At 41.4% G+C, this 12698-nt stretch overlaps 1 protein-coding gene across 2 annotated transcripts in view; it reads left to right on the forward strand.

The window, feature by feature from the left end:
• NLN (neurolysin) overlaps positions 1 to 12698 on the forward strand; it is a 101368-nt gene that overhangs the window by 7372 nt on the left and 81298 nt on the right. The window contains exon 1 of one of the 2 annotated variants that reach the window (XM_004608486.3): positions 8150 to 8194. The exons of the other annotated variant lie outside the window; for it this stretch is intronic. The gene's annotated coding sequence lies outside the window, so the exon portion shown is untranslated. Of the gene's footprint in view, positions 1 to 8149; positions 8195 to 12698 lie in introns of those variants that run through there. 2 annotated transcript variants of the gene reach the window in all.

The following is a 12698-nucleotide window of genomic DNA, read 5'->3' on the forward strand; positions in this document are numbered from 1 at the left end:
GTGGTTTACAACAATCACCAAATTATTGCTCTATACCTCGATGCTGCTTTATCACCCCTTGGCCCTAGGAGAGTCAGCAACCTCTCCCCCAAGTTGCCCTCATCTCTTCTCTCCCCACGTGAACTTCCTTTCTTTGTGATTGGGAAGCAATGAATCTTCTGTACTTGAGGTGAAAAGGAAAATCACATAATATGATAGAGGACACTATTGGTCATTTGGAGTTCCAGGGGCAGTGTTAGGGAAAAGTTAAATAATTTGACATCAGATGTAACCTAAAAATAATTATGTTCATAGTAAAAACCTGGAGGAAGCAACTATCCCAACTATCCCAGCACAGGAGCAACAGCAGCTTTGGAAACAGGCGATGATCACTCTTATTTCTGCTTCATCTTTCACCAAGCTTTTCACCTGCTTGTATAATTTAATATCTTATATAAGTTAATATCTTCAGTTGTTTGTTGTGCAGAATTTTTGTAAGTTTATTTTACGTTACAACAACCTGGTGCACAGCTTTTCGTCATAACATCTATATGCTTCCTACTAATTCATATTTTGATTGGAAAGTCAAGCAATATATTTTCACAACAGAAAGAAAACCAAGATGCTTTTATCCAAAACCAAATTTTTCCTTGAATATATTCAATTGAATTTTATTCTAGAGCTATATCTAAAGAAAAGTATTTACAAAAATAGTTACACTAATTCAGTCAAACGAGCATGGCAACAGAATTATCACACGGAAAGAAGTGTCACTGTTCTGATAGGTTACTATTTAAAACATTGTTCATGCTCCTCATAAATATTCTAGCAATATATTTAGCATGTGTTTATATGCATGTATATACCCATATGTCACATTTATACATATATAACTGTGTGTATAGAAAATACTTCTTTTAGCTCACATAAGACAGAATATTTATCATAGAGGGCTGATACCCTGATGGTGAAATAGGTTATGTACACATTCAGTCTCCATCACTAAATGGCAACCATCAGTTGAGAAAATTCTGCTGTTTTCTCGGATGTCAGACTACAGGAAGTGAATCTGAAGAAGCACTTGGAACACAGATCTGGAAGAACAGTAGTTTTTCGCTGCTTTTGGATCATTCTTGGTGATGCTTAAAAGCTACTCCTGTTATAGAGCTTTGGGGTCTGCCAATGATGCTTGGGGTGTCCATGTGGTGCAAGGGAGTGAGCACAGGCCTCTTACATGCAAATTAATCTATTTCACTTTTTCTGTTCTAAAAGATAGCTTTTCTTTTTAGAATGCCACTCGGTAATCTTTTGAGAGTTGCTTTTTTGGTACAGCAAATGTCTTTAGTTCTTGTTTGCCTGAGATTTTTATTATCCCTCCCTCAAATTTGAATAACAGCCTAGTGGGGCAAAAGACTCTAGGTTGAAGGGTTTCTTCATTTAGTACTTGGAATATGTTTTTTCCATTCCCTTCTTGCTGATGAGGTTTTATTTTTCTTTCTCCTTCCTTCCTTCCTTCCTTCCTTCCTTCCTTCCTTCCTTCCTTCCTTCCTTCCTTCCTTCCTTCCTTCCTTCCTTCCTTCCTTCCTTCCTTCCTTCCTTCCTTCCTTCCTCTCTTTCTGTCTCTCTTTCTCTCTCTCTTTCTCTCTCTTTCTTTTTCTCTCTTTCTTTCTTTCTTTCTTTCTTTCTTTCTTTCTTTCTTTCTTTCTTTCTTTCTTTCTTTCTTTCTTTCTTTCTTTCTTTCTTTCTTTCTTTTTTATATAATGTAGGATTACTGCTGGAGCGATAGCACAGCGGATAGGGCTTGGCATGCGGCCGACCCGGGTTCGATTTCTCCATCCCTCTCGGAGAGCCCGGCAAGCTACTGAGAATCTCTTGCCCACAGAGCAGAGCCTGGCAAGCTACTCATGGCATATTCAATATGCCAAAACCAGTAATAAGTCTCACAATGAAGACATTACTGGTATCAGCTTGAGCAAATCGACGAGCAATGGGATGACAGTGACAGTGACAGTGACTGGAGTACTGATATTTATTCAGCCAGCTGATTGGGTTTTATGTGAGAGATCTGTTGTGAATTTTATGTTGTATACCTGTATTTATGTGATTTTAGGGTTTGTTTTATTTTAATTTTATTTATTTTTTATTGATCACAGTGAGATACACAGTTACAAAATTGTTAATGGTTGGATCTCAGTCATACAGTGTTCCACACCAACCCTTCACCAATGTACATTTCCTACCACCAATGCCCCCTCCTGCCACCGCCCCCCCCTCCTGATTTGTTTTTTTAATTTTTTGGCCACACAAAAAAGTTGTATTCTGGGCTTTACTCATGGCTTTGCATTCAGGAATTACTCCTGGTAGTGCTCAGGAGACTATATGGGGAGCCAGGGATCGAACCCAGTTTGGCCATGTGCAAAGCAAGCGCCCTACCCACGAAGCACCCTATCAATCCAGCCCCCGAGTTTTTGATTCTTTTCCAAATTTAAGTAATCTGCCTCCCTCTGCTTCTTACCATTTTTATTACACTGTCTTGGTGGTGTTCTGTTGACTTTATTTTGTTTGGCACCCTGCGAGCCTCCTGGATCTGTGTACAGGTCTTCGTCCTCAGACGGGGGGAACTTCTCAGCTTCCACGAGCCATTCTTCCCCTTTTCTTGTTCCTTTCTTTCTGGTATTCCTATGTTTGGGGAGTTAGTCCTCTTGCTGCTGTCTACCAAATATTTTGTTTTCTAAATAATTTTTTTTGTATTTGAAGCACTATGCTTTACAGTATTGTTTATGATAAAGTTGTGTGCATTTACCATTCAAATACCACACACTCCACCAGAATGTCCCAGTTCCCTTCACCATTGTCTCAGGGGCTCCTCCCATACTCCCGGACCTGCACCTTTGGAAAGCTAAATTCTACAGACCAGTACTTAGTTTTGTTGTTTTTGACCATTCCTTACTCCCATACTATGTTTCTTTATATCCTACACATGAGACAGATCATTTGTATCTGTCGCTTTCCTTCTTGACTACACCCAGCATGATACCCCCCAATTCCATCTATGTAGCAACAAATTGAATGATTCCATCTTTTCTTGTAGCTGAGTACTAGTCCACTGAGTATATATGCCACAGTTTCTTTATCCAGGCATCCGTTCTTGGATACTCTGGTTTTCCAGATCTTAACTGTTGTGAATAGCGCTGCAATGAACATGAAATGCAAATATCTTCTCTTTTTTTGTTTTTTTTTTCTTTTTGGGTCACACCTGGCAATGCACAGGAGTTACTCCTGGCTCTGCACTCAGGAATCATCCCTGGCAGTGCTGAGAGGACCATATGGGATGCTGGGAATCGAACCCGGGTCTGCTGCGTGTAAGGCAAACACCCTACTTGCTGTACTATTGCTCCAACCCCTTTTTGTTTGTTTTTTATTTGGGGGTCACAACTGGTGGTTCTTAGGGTTTATCCTTGGCTCTGTTCAGGGGACCACCATATGGGGTGTTGATGATCGAACTCTGGTTGGCCACATGCAAGGCAAGTGCCCTACCTACTATACTATCTCTCCAGCCTTATAAATGTCTTTTTGAAATAGTATTTTTGGGCCCTTGGGGTAAATGCCAAGAAGAGGAATTTCTCGACCATATAGACTTTCAATTTTAGTGTTTTGAGAAGTGTCTATATTGTTCTCCAAAGAGATTGAACCAGGGGCTGGAGAGATAATAAAGCAGGTAAGGTGCTTGCCTTGTATACAACTGACTCAGGTTTGAACCCCAGCACCAGATATGAACCTCTAATCTGTGAGGAGGGTTCCCAGAACCAGGAGGAAGCCCTGAGCACCGCAGGGTGTGGCCCAAAACCCAAAAGCAAGCAAACAAAACAACAAAGAGCTTGAGCCATTGACCCCAATAGTGGCTGAGGTTCCCTTTACCCTCATCCACATCAGCACTGATTACTTTTATTCTTTTGAATGTGTGCCAGTCTCACCGGTATGAGGTGTGTTATGTCATTGTTCTTACATTCCCTGTTGATAAAGAATGGAGAGTACGTCTTCATATCCCTTATTTATTAGTCATCTGTGTGTCTCAGGAAATGTTTGTTCATTTCTTTCCCCCATTTTTTGATGGGATTGTGGTTTTTATTGTTGTTATCACTGAATAGATAGGTAGGTCCCGATATTAACCTTATGTCAATGGACAAATATTTCTCCACTCTTAACATTACCAGCTTCTCCTGTTTTGTTGTTGTTGTTGTTTTAAATTGGGGTCACTCTTTTTTTTTTTAATTAAATCATATTGAGATACACAGTCACAAAGTTGTTCATGATTGGGTTCCAGTCATACCCAACACCCATCACTTCACCAGTGTGCATTTCCTACCACCAATGTCCTCAGTTTCAGTTGGGATCATTCTTGGCAGTATTCAGGCTCTGTGATGCTTAGGGACCACCAAGGCCACATCTGATGGTATACTGGGGTGGGAGTCGGGGGGAGGGCTCATGCAGGTTTAGTGCCTAGTACATGCTAGGCATGTGCTCTACCACTCAAACCAAACTCTGCCCCCGCTCCCCAGATTCTCCTGTAAATCAATAGATAATTCAGTGTCGCAGTCAGAGAGGGTACTCATGTCCTCAACTCTTGACCTTACCATATTCCTTATTATTATTTATAATGCTCTTCTTTCCTCACCTTTCCACGGCCTGGCTAATGCTTAGCATTCATCTTTAACATGATTATGAAATATATATAGAAAGCCACTATACTTTTAGTTCAGAGAATGGGGGAGGGGTATTTTTGAGGCTGGGATGAATCTCAAGGGACTGCAGCACTTGATTTGCATGCATAAGACCCTGAGTTTGACCCCAGGCACTTATTGCCACCCGCCCCATCCCTCCCCGCGTTCCCCACGCACAAAGTGTCCCTGGATGTAACTGGTGGTTCTAGGTCCTGGTGGCTGGAGTAGGGTTCAGCCACTGAACTGTTGACCACTGAACTGTCAGATCCACACTGCCATTCCAAGTTTCACCAGCCCAGCAATGGCCTGCAGGCCTCCCACCATTGTTAGGGAGCTCCTCACCCCAACCCCTTGCAGTATATTTCTATTTTCTTTCTTTTTTTAAAATTTTGGTGCAAGAGATTAAACCCAAGACCTCACAAATGCAAACCACGACCTATCTCGTCTGCTGAGTCACATCACTGGCTGTGGAAAGTATATTTCCAAAGGGATAATTCTAATACCTTTGGTGTCTGTGTGCCTTTCTCCAAACATATCCCTTCTCCTTATCTCAGAGATAACCACCATCTATAATTTACATGTATTGATTTCTTGCTTTTCTTTATAATGTTGCCACAAATGTATGTTTGCCTAGACAACACAAGATTTAGTTTCACTTGGCAAAACTAGTTTTAAGTGGCTGTGGTTTTTCTTTTTCTTCTTCTTTTTTTTTAAACCCTTGTAAGATTACTCCATGTGTAATCATTCTGCAATGTATTATTAGTTTTCTTATCTGTGAGTAGTTAGGTTGTTCCTAGTTTTTGTTATAAGCAATATTGATATGATTATTATAGTAATGTCTCTTGCTGTACATGTTCAAAGATAGATGGAAAAAATGTGGGATTGTAGGATGTGTACATTCTGATTTACCAAATTATATTCTCCAAAGTAGCAATACTAATTTACTTCCTCTCCCTGAATAGCCATAGCTCCACCTTCCTCACAACCCTCCGTGATGCCAATGATTATAACAATGATAGCCATTGGTGTTTGCATGAATTGTTGTATTTACTGAATGTGAAGCATCTTTTCATGTTAATTTGCCATTTGCATTATGTGCATTTGTGACTTTTCCCCATTTTCCTTTGGGTTTTTTTTTTTAAACTGAGTTAAGCACTTTTTTTTTTATAATGTAAATACCTTTCATTTGCTTTCATTAAAAAACAACTCATAGTGTATTTTATCTGTGCTTCTTGCTGAGCTGCTATAATTATTGAGAATACAACTGTGAACAAGACAAAAACTCTCCATCCTACAGTGGTCCATGTAGGGAGTTAGAAAATAAATGTATCTCTAAAATACAGTGGCATCAGTGCTGTCATTACTAAGATCTTCCTCAGGGTGAAGTGACCTGACTTACTAAATTTTTCTCTCTGAGCAATTTAAGTACTTCCATTGCACACATATTATTCTTAATAGTTTCTGTCTTACCCACTTTTGACAAGTTTTCTCAGATCAGGAACCAATATTTTTTGTTATTGTTAGTTTTTAAAACTTTAGCCACTGGCAAAATTCCCATAAGTAAATGCAGAACTAAAATATTTTTGAGTGGATGGATGTAGAGATAGCATCAGTAATAATTGAAAATTCAGGGTTCACTGCTGATTATGTAAGGGAGTTAGGCCTATATATGGCATATTGACAGTGTTGGTAACTGTTAAAACTATCAGGAGAAAATAGATATTTTATTTTATGTTGTGTTTGGGAACATATTCCATGGTAGTCAGGGCTACTCCAGCTCTGTGTTCAAGAGTCACTCCAGGTGGTATTGGGTTTTGAACATAGGCCTCCCACATGCAAAGACCGCATTTAGCCTTTTGACCTATCGTCTCTGTATCTTAGCCCTTTGAGCTATCTCTTCAGCTCGAAGTATATATTATAAATCCTCTGTGGAATGCTTTGTGGTTAATGTCCTTATGGAGAAAAGAAAAAGCCAGTGGGAAATTACTGTCTCTATATTAAGACCCAGTAGTGTGTGGGGAAAGGGGGGTGGGAAACTATTACAAAATAGAATCATATGCCACAGGAAGCTAACTTAACCAAAACATGCACAGTTTTGAGGAATATTGCAGTGGATAGGAAGAGAAGTTGTATATTAAAAGATACAATCGGGGCACAGTGGGTAGGGCATTTGCCTTGCACGCGGCCGACCCGGGTTCGAATCCCAGCATCCCATATGGTCCCTTGAGCACCGCCAGGAGTGATTCCTGAGTGCAGAGCCAGGAGTAACCCCTGAGCATCGCTGGGTGTGATCCAAAGAGCCAAAAAAAAAGAAAAACAATCTTTGAGGCCAGAGTGATAGTATAACTGGTAAGGCATTTATTTCCCTTGCATGAGGCCAATCCAAGTTTGATCCCCAGCATCCCATATAGTCCCTGAAGCACCGCCAGAAGTAATTCTTGAGTGCAGAGCCAGAAGTAACCCCAAGAGCATTGTCAGACCTCCCCCCAAAAGAAAAGGCAAGATATGATCTTTGTCATATTTTCTCATCATCACTCAGTGCATAAGATAGTGACTAAAGACAGTGTTCTAGAGATCCAGTTGCTGTGTCTGTAGTGTAATGTCTAATTCATGAGTACCTGGGGAACAAAGCTCATTTAACTGTCAACTTGAATGTGGAAGAAAGTGGTCGAGTGGCACCATCTGAGACAGAAGCAGCCAAGCAGAGCAAGAACAAAAGGCAAGCTTCAAGGATGGCCCAGTGGTCAGCTCAGGGCAGGGAATCAGCCAGGCTCTCCAGACCTGTGAAAAAGGAGTTCAAATGGGATTGGAGAAGAGCATGTCACATTGAGTAGAGCCTGATCCAGAGGAAAATGAAAATATTTCATGTTTAGACCCCCCAAAAATAGAAATGATATTGTGGAATATAAAATGACATAATATGAGACTGACACCCAAGGATAGTAGACACAAGCCCAGGAATATTGCTCCACAGTTGGAAGCCTGCCTCATGAGCTTGGGGTGAAGGCAGCTGGAATAGAGAAGGGATCATTAAGTCAGTGATGGTTGGAGGGATTGTTTGGGATGGGAGATGTGTGCTGAAAGTAGACAGAGGACCAAGCATGATAGTCTCTTAGTATCTATATTGCAAACCATAATGCCCAAAAGTAGAGAGAGCGAGTATGGGGGAAATTGTCTGCCATAGAGGCAGGGAGAGGGTTAAGATGAAGGGGGTGAGGGGGTGGGATACTCAGAACATTGGTGGTGGAAGGTGTGCACTAGTGGAGGGATGAGTGTTCAATCAATGTATGGCTGAAACTCAAGTGTGAAAGATTTGTAATTATATCTCATGGTGATCCAATAAAAAGAAATTAAAAAAAAAAAGAAATGACAAACATCATGACTTAACTGTATGCCTTACCTAAGGAGAAGGACCAGGAGAACCCAAGAGAGATGGTGGTGTTTTCATCTCGTGGAACACTTCTCTTTCCACTCTGAGATCTAGGCCCTGTGCTGTAAGTACTGTCTTTCCATAATTATAGTTGGAGTCCATGGCAGGTGGAAACATACATTTAATTTCCAAGCCTGCACTTACCTCTGCCACAAACACCAACTAAGTGCAGTTAATTCTATGCCAGGGATGATGCTAAGTTTCATGAGGGTAGTTGTATAAAACAAACTTAGATCCTGTTGCATGACACCTATGTTCACACAGTATATCAATTATTTATTTTATAATCCCCTCTTTAGTAATATTTGAGTTTTATTGCCTTAACTGAAGAAATACACATTCAGGTTAATGTAACAAAGGAGAAAATATTAAACCCCAAATTAAAGGTACATTAGAGTCAGTCTTGTTTTTTATTACAATTTTTTTTAAGTTTTGGGGTATATCCAGTCATGCTTAGGATTTACTCCTGGCTCTGCACTTAGGGTCATTCCTTGAGATGCTTGGGTCAGTCACATGTGTAGCAAGGCCTTACCTGTTACCCTATTTTTCAGGTCCCTGCCTTATTGTTTTAATTGAGTCCAGGATTTTACTGTGAACATTTTGGCAGTAAGGGCAAAAGGAAAACATATTATTAATAATTATGAAGATAGTACTTTTTTTCTGTTTATGTTTATGATATGGGAAAACTGAGTATATGAGATGTATAATGACCTCAAGAAAACTTATACTGCAAGTGCAGTAGGTAAGCAGGTAAGCATAGGGCCATTTCTTATTTTGATCTTTTTTAAAAGTCCACAACAGGGTCAGAGATAGACCAGGGATTTAAGTGCTTGCCTTGAACAAAACTGACCCCGCAACATATACAGTCCCCCAAGTACCACCAGGAGTGATCCCTAAGCACCACTAGGTGTGACCCAAACTCTTCTCCCCCAAAGGCCAGAGCAGTGTCACCTAGTAATGGTGATAAGGCACATACATAAATAATCAGATTACAAGATAGACCTGGTAGGTACCAGAGGTAGTAGAAGAAATTGATATAGGAGTACAGGCAGGATGGATTACTTTTAAGATAAAAAGGAAGGATCGCTATATCACTGTATCACTGTCATCCCATTGTTCATCGATTTGCTCGAGCAGGTGTCAGTAATGTCTCCCTTCGTCCTAGCCCTGAGATTTTAGCAGCCTCTTTTTATTTGTCCCTCCCAACGGTGCTGCATTGGAGGCTCTTTTCAGGAACAGGGGAATGAGACCCATCATTGTTACTGTTTTTGGCATATTGAATATGCCACAGGGAGCTTGCCAGACTCTGCCATGCAGACAGGATACTCTCTGTAGCTTACTGGGTTCTCTGAGAGGGAAAACTAGACAATAAGAGGTTGCACCACAAATGCAGCCACGCACTTCCAGAAGCTTTGTTTTATAGTCTCTGGATCAGGAAGGATAGACATAATTTATATGTTCCAGCTGGGCCTTACAGGATGGTAGGATTTGGGACATAAGAAGATCAGTAAAGCGTCTACTACTTCCAACAGACTGGTACCCAGAATTTAGAAATAACCATGTTCAAGAAATTGAATGTGTGAAGCAAAGATAGTAAAATCTAAAGCTATGACTGTAAGGAAAGGAATGAGGTACACTTTTTTTTTCCTTTTTGGGTCACACCCGGCGATGCACAGGGGTTACTCCTGGCTTTGCACTCAGGAATTACCCCTGGCCGTGCTCAGGGGATCATATGGGATGCTGGGATTTGAACCCGGGTCGGCCGCGTGCAAGGCAAACGCCCTAGCCGCTGTGCTATCTCTCCAGCCCCTGAGGTACACTTTAGACTTTAACATGTACATGTGAATTACATCTCAAGCTGGGGAAGGGGCGGGGGGAAGGAGAAACCTGTCCCAGCATCTTAAGATGTACATGGGGGAAAACAAAGGGAATGAATGTGTAAACACATGGCTCTGGTGGCAGACTGGTTGCAGATACTTGTATAATCTTGCTGAGCCCTTAGATTCTTCAACCCTCAAAAGAAGTTAATATTAACTATCTCCCACCATTTTTGGTAAAGATTGCAAGCAGCAACATATGTGAAAACAATAGTGCTTGATACCAAGTCTATGCATAGAAAATTCTAATTTCCTCTCTGCCTTTTAAGGTAGAAAAAGTAGCCTTTAGAACTTGGATAACTGAGAATTGGCTGTAGGGCCAGAGATAGAGTACAAGAGTTCAGGCACTTGCCTTCATACATCTGACACCGACTCCATCTCTGGAACCCCCCTGTGGTCCCCTGAGCCCCCTGGGAGTGATCCCTGAGCACTGGTTCAGGAGTAAACCCTGAGCACAGCCAGGTGTGCCCTAAAAAGGAAACGGTAACAAAAAAGAATCAACTGCGGGGCGTTTGCAGATGCGAGAGCAGGTAGGGCATCTGCCTTGCCTGTGGCTGACCGGGGTTCAATCCCCCGCATCCCATATAGTCTCCCGCGCACAACCAGGAGTAATTCCTGAATGCAGAGCCAGGAGTAACCCCTGAGCATCGCTGAGTATGACCCCAAAAGCAAATAAATAAATAAATAAAAACCAAAAAGAATCAGCTGTATGTGGATATTAAAGTGACAAATTCCTTATTAATGACCTTTATTTACAGTCACCTGAAAAATTTGTCAGTGAATGATTGTTGACTAATAAAATTTTCAGGTGACTCTAACAATGAAAAATGGAAGATTCAGAAATATCTTAACTCATTCTAATAAGGAGATGCTTAATAACAGTATTAAATCTGAAGTCTTGGGTTTCGGCCTGTCTGAGAGCAACATGGTGTGGAGTTGATTACCCCACAGTAGGAAGGAGCAGGTTGAGGTGGCTGCCAAGGCCCAACAGACGAAAGCATTGCTTCTCAGATGACACACCATGGCTAGGCTGGGAGCTGCCAAATCCAGTGGCTACTTGCCAGTCTCGCTTTCACTCAGTCCCTTCCACACTCACATTGTTGGGGGCAGATTCTCCCTCAACTCCCAGAGAAATGAAACCCTAATTTTCCTCTAGTCCCAGAATCCCTCACGTTTCTATTCTGCCTTCTCTTTTGACACCTGCCTCTCAGTTGTTGATTTTTCACCCATGTCTACTCTCAGTTTCTTCTGCAAACCTCTTTTCTTCTTTTCTTCCACCTGCATCCATGTGGACATCTTTTTCACACGTTTTGTCTGGAACCTTCCTTCTACCCCACTGGTGTGCAGGATTTTCTCTCACCTGCCTTTCCTGACTCCCCCCGTGTTATGCATCTACTCCCCTTCAATACCTTGGTGCATTCTACAAATCGCACCCTTGGAGACAGTATCTCACCATCTCACCCCAGACTCCTAATCGCCAGTTGACAATCACTGAGCTTTCTTTCCCTGCACATATCACAAGCACTCAAATATTAATCTGCGTGAACCTAGCCTAACGCTTCCCCATACTACACACATACACATACACACACACACACACACACACACACACACATCTTTGCTTTGTGTTTTCTATCTGCATTGTTAAATTTGCTGTGTTTCATTAGTCATATTACCATCCACACAGAGACTATCACATTCAGTCTGTTTTACCTCTTGCCAGTTTTACCTCTTGAGCATTTCTGAATCCATTGTTTTCAGAATTCATTGTTTCCCCATCCCACCTACAATGTTAATTTAATTTTCATCTGGGATTATTGGAATCCCCTAGAATCATCTTCCCATACACGCCCCTCTCCTCTCCGCCTGCTACCAGAGTGACTGATTAAAATAGAGATTTCACTTTATCACTCAAGACTTTCCCTTGTCTACAATATAAAGTGTAAGCTTCCTAATGACATACACTCAAACACACACACACACACACACACACACACACACACACACACACACACACGCTCGTCATGTCAACTTCTCCAGTCTCATGTCCATCCAGTTTCCACTTCTCAATTCCAAACAAGTTCATGCTATTCATGCTCTCACCAAGAAACTTGCTCTGACTTCCCAGAATGAGAGGAGTATTATTCCTCTAGACCACTGCAATATCTTGTCTATGATGCTGCAAGGACAGTTACAACCTTTGACAGTTATTATCTGTGTTTGGTACACATAGGCAATCAGTAAATATTTGCCGAATAAATTCTGTTGTTTTCGCTGACATTCTAGCTAGAAAGTTCTTTGAAACCTTATTTGTCTTCTATTGTTCACTCACTACTTTCTCCTAAGCTCCGAGTACATCTTCACTGGATATTTTTTTGCAGGGGAGGGGATGGAATTTTTTTGAGCCATACCTAGTAGTACTTGTGCTGCTGCAGGAGCCTCACGTGGTGCCAGGGATCCAATCAAGTTCAGCCACACATGCAAGGCAAATGCCTTAACCCCTGTACTTTCTCTGTAGCCTCAAATGCTTTATTAATTTTTTAAAAATAAGTTTTCTGGCTTTAAAGAGTAGCCTTTTTTGGGGGACTGGAGCGATAGCACAGCGGGTGGGGCATTTGCTTTGCACTCGGCCGACCCGGGTTTGATTCCCAGCATCCCATATGGTCCCCTGAGCACCGCCAGGAGTAATTC

Source organism: Sorex araneus, chromosome 1 (assembly GCF_027595985.1).
Source record: "Sorex araneus isolate mSorAra2 chromosome 1, mSorAra2.pri, whole genome shotgun sequence".
NCBI lineage: Eukaryota > Metazoa > Chordata > Mammalia > Eulipotyphla > Soricidae > Sorex > Sorex araneus.